This window comes from Fukomys damarensis, unplaced genomic scaffold, assembly GCF_012274545.1.
Source record: "Fukomys damarensis isolate Sample0158 unplaced genomic scaffold, DMR_v1.0_HiC HiC_scaffold_10, whole genome shotgun sequence".
In the NCBI taxonomy this organism is placed as follows: domain Eukaryota; kingdom Metazoa; phylum Chordata; class Mammalia; order Rodentia; family Bathyergidae; genus Fukomys; species Fukomys damarensis.
This window is the reverse complement of record NW_022900922.1, coordinates 34,739,606-34,748,133: the sequence shown is the minus strand read 5'-3', so window position 1 is coordinate 34,748,133 and position 8,528 is coordinate 34,739,606.

Genomic DNA, 8,528 nt, shown 5'->3' with positions numbered 1-8,528 from the left:
TTGATTGGTACTATTTTTGCATCTGTGGGACCTACTTTTTCGTTCAGTAGTTTGAACTATATATAAACTGTACAATCTGTAAAGTTTTTATAGAATAAATATTCAGCTGTGAAAACTGGTTAAATAAACTAATATTTCTTAACACATTGGAAATGTTTCTCTGATTCATTCTTCACTTGAGAGATTTTTCATGGGGTGTTCTACCTTTTCTGTGAAATACACAGCTCCCCCTACAACCCTTGTGCAATGTAAGGAGACAAACGACTGTGTAACTACCTGCTCGTGTTTTATAGAATAAATATTCAGCTGTGAAAACTGGTTAAATAAACTAATATTTCTTAACACATTGGAAATGTTTCTCTGATTCATTCTTCACTTGAGAGATTTTTCATGGGGTGTTCTACCTTTTCTGTGAAATACACAGCTCCCCCTACAACCCTTGTGCAATGTAAGGAGACAAACGACTGTGTAACTACCTGCTCGTGAGGAGCCAGACCATGACCACTGCGAGCCCACCAGACCACCTGGACCTTGCTTCTCTCGCAGAGAAAATGTTCCTGAAACCCTAAGTTCTACCCATTTGTTACCTGTACCTCAAGTCACATAGACGTTTCTTTGGCTTGCTTCTTGGTTGAAGGGATCTTACAGAGTAGTAACTTCTTCAGTGCTCAGACCTGCAGAATATTTTCATTCTTGTCCTACAGGTGAAGGATTGTTACACACCTATTGCCACATAGGTCTGAGTAGGGCTAGCCAGGGTTCTAATCAGGTAAATGTGGCAAAGCCCCCATTCCAGTGCCTACACCTGATGGCTGTTTTCTGAAATGGACAATAAGAAGCTAACCGAGTGAATTCTCAAGCCAACCTGGACTTTGCATGACCTAGCCCATGTTGGCCACACACCCTCTCTTCTAAAGATCTTTCCACTTCTGAGTGAAGAATGAGGCCCAACTAGAAGGTCATTGGTAATATGAGTGAAATTCCTAATATTTGTGCCACTGTTGGTGAGAGCAAAAGAAAATGCAATCTTCCAAGTTGGTGGGGGTCTAAATTGATAATGAAGCGAGACCTCACAATTCCATTTGTAAGGTTTTTTGTTTATGTTTTTTGTTTCTTTTTGAGACAGTGTCTCACTGTGTAGTCCAGGCTGGCAATCCCCCTGCCTCAGCCTCCAAGTGCTGGGATTGCAGGTGTGCGCCACTGTGCCCAGCTGAAGGAATGAATTCTTGCAGGAAATATGAAAATAAAGATGCAATGCAATTAAATTTTTCTGGGTATTTTTATAACAGTGAAAAGTTGGAAAGGGCACATATGACCAGTAGACTTGATTAATCACAAGTGATCCCCAATTTAAAATGGCTCGACATGACTTCCCAGCTTGACGATGGGGTGGAAATAAGGCATTCAGTAGAAACCACTTCAAACTCAGTGGCTTTGCTCAGCTAACACTGGGCTGTGGTCCGAGTGACAGCCCCACGCTCTGCAGTGTCTGTGCTGCGGAGCTGGACATGACAGGATAGGTGTGCTTGCTGCATCCTCAACCTGTGAGGTTTTCAACTTAACCATAGTGTTTTCAAGCCAGAACCCAAGCAGAAATCAAGGCTTAGCTGCATACGACAACCACCAGGCCATACAGAGGTACTAAGAAAATACAAAATCCCAGGTGAAGGGTGCATGTCATGGAACATCTTACATCAAAGATGCCATTTTACATTTTTAAAAGAACACCCGGCAGAGAGACATTGATCAGGCTCTCGGATGCCCCCCAGCTCCTGGATGTCGGCTGCACGGCCCTGAGAATTAGTCTGGTACCCTGTTGTGCTGTGTGCTGAATCTGAAAAGGACGGAGTGAGGTAGGCCTCTCCGCACAGTGCTGAGGATGACGACCTATGTGGGGAGAGCAGAAAGGTGTTTGTGCCGAAATGCAAAGAAGGGCACAGAGCTAGCCATGCAGTGCCCAGGCTCTCTCGGGCCATAGGGAACCCTGGAGCCGAATGACACTGTCATGGGACGACACTGGCTGTATCACCTCGAGCAACACAGGTACCATCAACCTGGTCCACACGATATGACACTAATTGCACTGTCACATCAAGTGTGCCAAGGCCTGTGTCCACACAGACACTGGCCTAAATATAGACATGGACATAGCCACAGATGAACGTAGACAGCTGTAGTCAGGCAGGGATGTGGTCATAGACACAAACAGATACAGACACACAGGGTCTCAGATCAAACTCACTTAACATAGGCTACTCTCTGCGTTCCATTAACCCCTCTTTACAGGAACAAATGATTTTATGCCTGAGCAATGGAGCTCTATGCAACCCATACAAAGAAGCAACAGTGATGAAGGAGAGGAGGAGGAAGAAGAGAAGAACATCACTTTCTTAAATGAAAATTACTATCTGTCTCCTTTTTCGATAAGAAAACAGACTCAGGTTATGTAATCTGAGGGCATCTCTCTGCAGGGCTGGAGCTAGGATTTGACAGCAACCGAGTCACACATGAGGACTCTCTCCTTCATTGGCCAGTGGGCTCCAGGCACCCTAGGGTCCTGGTAACCATGGCGGGGGTGAGGGGAACAAAGCCTGGGCTTTCTCCTCTGATGCCAAGTAAATGTGGCATTTCTTGCTTCATGGATTTCAGCAGTAATTGTGGGTGTGTTGCTTATCTGTTATTCCAGGTATCCCTGCTGTGCAAACTCACTATGAAGCAGAGATTCCAACAAAATTCAATACATTTTAAAATAAATCCTTTCTTATAGAAACTCTTGATGCTCACTGTCTTAAGCTTGGGCATACGATTCAAGTGGGAGACGTACCGTCCCTCTCCATTCCAGGCTGGTGTGTGGCTGTCACCATCCAAAGAGCCCCTCAGTGATCTGGGTGGTGAGGGTCACACACACACAGAAAACACACTGCACATCTGGTGGTGTCATCCCTAGTGGCTATGACTGTGAGGAACTCACTTTCCAAATGAGCGGCTGGAGTGTTTAATGTAACCCTTTGGAGGAATGCTTCTTGTCCTTCCCTCAAGAAACCTCTCCCAGCTTCCTAGATGGTCCCTTGCCACAATGCCTGAAGCCCCAGAGACAGGAAATTCAGCCTGTTCTTAGCACTTTCCAATTGGTTCTTTGCACAGTAATGATGGCATCACTGTATTGGGAGTGTCCCTCACCCCGTTGCCTTGTTTTATTTCCTTGTCACCTGCAGGGTGGAATTCTAGCTCATCAACTGGTATTCAGGGCTCTCCTCTGAACCTGGCATGATACTGAGTGTGTGAGTGAGAGGACAACTTTCCCAACACTTTATTTGCAGATGGGAGAGATAAGCTAAGAGTTTTTGATACCAAAAAACAAACAAAAAATAATTATCCTCTGGGCTGCTGTGAGGCTTGTCCCCAGCCTGCTGTCATTCTGCAGAGCATACTTCTTTTCTGTCTTCAATAAATGTACACTTTTGCTGCCCTTTCTGTTTCTTGTCCAAGTCTTTATTAGACCAAGAACCTGGAAAGAAGCTCCACAGGACCCTCTGATAACAGAACCATGAAGGGATTTTAAAAACACCCCTTTCAAGTAAAATCAGCAACACTTGGTGTTTGATGGGCTAGGATAGGAAGAGTAATGACCACCAGGTGTATGGTTTGCAAAAGCGGAACTGATACTTTGGGAAACAAGGCACATGGAGGAAAATTATGGTGGAGCAGGAAGACTCTGCATTCTGTCCTGGCCCGGCCAGGCTGGAGTTGCTGGGGAACAGCACATGGCAAAGTCAGCAAGCCTGTGTGAGGCTCAGGTAGGTGCAAAACCCGTGAGTGTATGTGTAGGTGGAACTGAGGCAGGAAGATAAGAGTGTGGCTAAAAGATAAGAGTGTGGTTGGGAAAAGAAGTATGAAGGACTTTTCACAAGAACTAGTATCTAGCTCTCTCATCTCTTGAACTAATATCTAGAGATGACAGGAAGACCGAACCCTTACCCACGCTAGACAAATGCTCTACCACTGAGCTACACCCCCAGCCTGTGGCCTATATTCAGTACAACTGAACTGCACACTAAAAATGGTTTCAATTGTAAATTTTGTGCTACATGGCTTACCACAATTTAAGTAAACAAATGGTTTTAAAGAAGATTTTCCATAGAGTTGGTTTCCTCCTTGATATTTGTATTTGAACTGGAAACAAAAAGTAATACTCGATGAGCACAATGCTGCTTTAAAAACCATCAGGAGGAGCTTTGCGGGGAGTAGTCTACAAAGTACAAGTAACTTGACCTTTCCAATGCATCAAAATAAGAGTTAAGGAGTTTGTACATTAGCAAGACAATCTTTTCAACCAACTGTTCCACTCAACTAACACTTGGGCATCTACACGGGAGAGAGAAAGATTTGTTTGCATTACTACTTTGCATCTGTTCCTGCTTCACCTTCTCAGAAATGCTATCTTGTGTCTGAGGGAAAATATTCATGCCAGAGCCCTGAAGAAGTCGGAAATGCTCCATCTGGCCCTCCTGTTGGTCTCCACGTGTCTTGGTGTCCTTCCATGGGAAAGACCCAGGCTGTTTCCCTGTGCTTGCCTCAGTGGTCAGAGTGCCTGGAAGAATAACTGGGGGTGGGGGTGCTGGAGGATTTGAGTCCAGAAAATTCTGAATGAAAGCAGCATTTGCAAAACGGAATGGCTTTGCAAACTGCAGCTGGTTAGTCCCCGGCTGTCTTGGGTTTTGGCAGGAGCACCAGAAAATCTGAGCAGAGCTGTGGGAAGGAAGATCAGGGCAAGAACAGAGTGAGCGGAGCTGAGCCCAGTGGCTGAGCTCGGCTCTCATGGTGCCCTGGCTCCTGGCCGCAGGCCCCATTTGGCTGTGATGGAGGAAGCTCGGGGCCCAAGGCCAGCACAGTTCCATTTCCAGCCGATCTTGACTGTGTTATCCTGGGCTGGGGAAATCCGATGCCTGACTCTCGGAATCCAGTTACTGCTTTTGGCTCCAGGGGCTCAGGAGCTGAGACCACTTTTCAGACACACCAGAAATGTCTGTGTTGTCTCCAGTGGATCGGCAGACTTGTGGGTGCCAGGTCTTTGATGGAATGAATTGGGATACAAACCAAATATTTAAATGGGTATTTTCCCTCCTTGGCAGGCCCTTTCCAGCCTATCCAAGGACTTGTTTTTATGTAAGAATTGGCTCCTTTAAAAGTGCATTTTTTTTTCTTGAATTTGCCTGGGGCAGGCAGTGGGTGAATTTGGAAGTTCTGAGGCTACTGTCAGACCCTAGCGAAGGTCACCACAGCGACCCCTTTGGACCAAAAGTGCAGTTGTTAGAAAACCAATTCATGTGTCTGCTGGTTTCACATGGTTATGTATTACTTAGTCACCAGGTCCTGGATTCGTGCCAAGCAGCAACTCGCTGTCTGGTATCCTTCAGAAAGACTAAGGCAGATTTGTATTTAGTTCTGTGTCTTTTTAAACTTGCTGGGTTAAATGAAAGCAGGGGGCTGTTAAGGAACATCCTAAAGTGCTGTGAAATATTCATCTTGGTGAAAATAGACATCTTGCTTCCTTTTGAAAGACAGCATTTTGTGAAAGGAATGTTTACCCATACACTTACCTGAGACTGATCTAGGTATTTTGAAGGACTCCCCTCCCTCCCTCCCTTCCTCTACTTCGCATGGAGAGACTTAGCCTGGAGCTCATTCCCGACCCTGGCTGGTTAATGCTCCCATGGAGCAGCCTGCCTGCAGGTAGGGGCAGCTGAAAGAACCCTTTTGTGATGGGCAGGAGTCCAGAAACCCCACCCCGCCTACTCTAAGGAACCCCATGGCCAAGAGTTCCCTGCACCACGTGGAAAAGTCCAGAGGGACATTTTCCTTCCGGATGCCCCACCTCAGGTGGCCCAGCAGGGGCTCTCGGCCCTCCAGCCTCCAGGTCACTTTCATCAGGACAGACTTTGTCCTGGGCGTGCCTTTTTCCTCCCATCTTCCTGCCTTCACGCAGGACTAGAGTCTTCCTGTGGCTTCTTTCTCTGCACTCTTTATTAGCAGGAACACACATCTCCATGTCCCCTTCCCTTACACTAGCATGTGTACACACGTGTACCCAGTATATGTGCCTGTTAGCCCCCAGGCGGAGGACCAGCCCACTGCCCAACCACACCCACGTCACATGCTGACTCAGACGTCAGAGCCAGGCCCAGGGTCAAGGGACTTGTGGGCTTCATGGGGTCCTCGGAGGAAGGAAATGAATAAACACTGCAGGGCATAGTGGCCAGGCACTCCATGCTTCTGGAGCTCTGGGAGCTTTCACCTTCTTGTGCCAAGGAATTCCTTGGAATTTGATCCTTAGTTATCACCTGTGGATCCACACAAACTTACAGAAAAGTCCAAGACCCTAGGCATCCCACAGCCAAACTTTCCCAGGCCAGGAGAATCCGGGGAGCAGCAGCTTCTCCCCGGAAAGTCTGAGGGCTGCACTGGCATCTCCAGTCAAGCAGTGGCCGCTCTGTCTCTCTGTGGCATCTGAGGAGGCCCAGCAGGCTCAGTGTCCAGCTGACCCCTCCTGGAAACCCACAGCTGTCATGTCTGGGCAGAGGTTTTGAAGTCATATCCTGGCCTTTTGACTGAGAGCAAATGTGCTGAATGGAAATAAATCCTTTGTACCCTAACAGTAGACAGAGAATGAACTGTCTACTAAATACAGAATTCCTAAGTGCTCGGGGACTGATAGTGACATCAGCTCCAAAATTCATGATTCCATCAATGGAGCCGAGAGTTAGGGAAAAAGACAATGAACCTCTTCATCACAAAAGGGATTTTTGGCAGGGAAAAACCCTTTTATGAGGCCTGATACCCTGATACCAAAGAAAAATAAGAAAATTATAGCCAGTATCCCTGATGAACTGTGAAAATCCTCAACACAGTACTAGCAAACTAAATTCAAGAGCATGTTAAAAAGATCATTCACCATGACTGAGGAGAATTTATTCCTGGAATGCAAGGATAGCCCAACATATGCAAATCCATAAATATGGTGCACCACAAACAGGATGGACAAAGACCACAGTGTCACAATAAATGCAGAAAAGGCATCTGACAAAATTCAATACCCTTTTATGATAAAAACTGTCAACATATTAGGATAGAAAGAAGGCACCTCACCACAAAAAAAGTCAATGTTACAAACCCATAGCTAATATTATATTTAATGATGAAAATTTGAAAGTTTTTCCTCCAAAATCAAGACATTTGGAAACCTCCAAAACAAGGAGGTCCATTTTCACCACTTTTATGCAGTGCAGTGCTGGAAGTCCTAACCAGAGCAATTAAGCAAGGGAAAGGAAAAAAAAAAGAAAAGAAAAAAAGGCAAGGGAAAGAAATACAAGTCACCCAAACCAGAAAGGAAGAAGTGCAGTTGTCCCTGTTTAGGGCAACATACTCTCCCATCTCTCTTCTGTCTGTTTTAGACAGAAGCTGTCTTTTTCTCAATAAATTTATCGTTCTCTTAAAACAAAAAACAAAACAAAACAAAAAAGTCCCTGTTTGTAGACATGATCTCATATACAATCTTATATAGAGAAAACCTTCAAGAACATAAAAATTGTTAGAACCAATAAACAAATTCAGTAAAGTTGCAGGATATGAAATCACATACAAATGCCAGTTGCATTCCTATCTACTTACAATGAACTATCCAAAAATAAATCATGAAAACAATCTCATAGTTACCAAAAAAATGCTTAGGAATAAATTTAACCACGGAAGTAAAGGAACTCTCCAGTGAAAATTGCAAATCAATGATGAAAGACATTGAAGAAGACACAAATAATGGAAAAATATTCCATATTCATGACTGGACGAATCAATATTGTTAAAATTTTCATATTATCCAAAATTATAATTCCTATTCAGTGACATTTTCCCACAGAAATAGACAAAACAATTGAATGGAATCACAAGACATAAGTGGCAAAGCAAAAAGAACACAGCCAGAGGCTTTGTAGTACTTGACTTTAAAATCAACTGTCCAGCCACAGTAATTAAAACCAGGATGATACCAGCATAAAAACAGACACACAGACCAGTGCAACAGAACAGACAGTCCAAAAGCAAGTCTGTACTTTTGCCATTTGGTATATTTTTCACAATGATACAAAGAAACAGTAAGATTCTTCAGTAAGTGATTCTGGGAAAACTAGCTATCTACATGCTGAAGGAGATTAGACCCTCACCTCCCACTGTATGCAAAACAACTCAAAATGGATTAAAGATTTGCACATAAGAGCTGAATCTGTACTACTACTGGAAGAAAACATGACATTGATCCTGGCAATAAATTTTTGTTTATGACCTCAAAAGTATGGGCAACAAAAATAAAACACTAGAATTATATCCAGCTTAAGGCTTCTGCACAGCAAAGACAATAACAGAATGAGAGACATCTAATTTTGCAAACCATAGTCAGATAAGTGGTTAATATCTAAAATATAAAAGAAACTCAATAATGATAACAACCTGATTTTAAAATGGGTAAAGAACCTGAG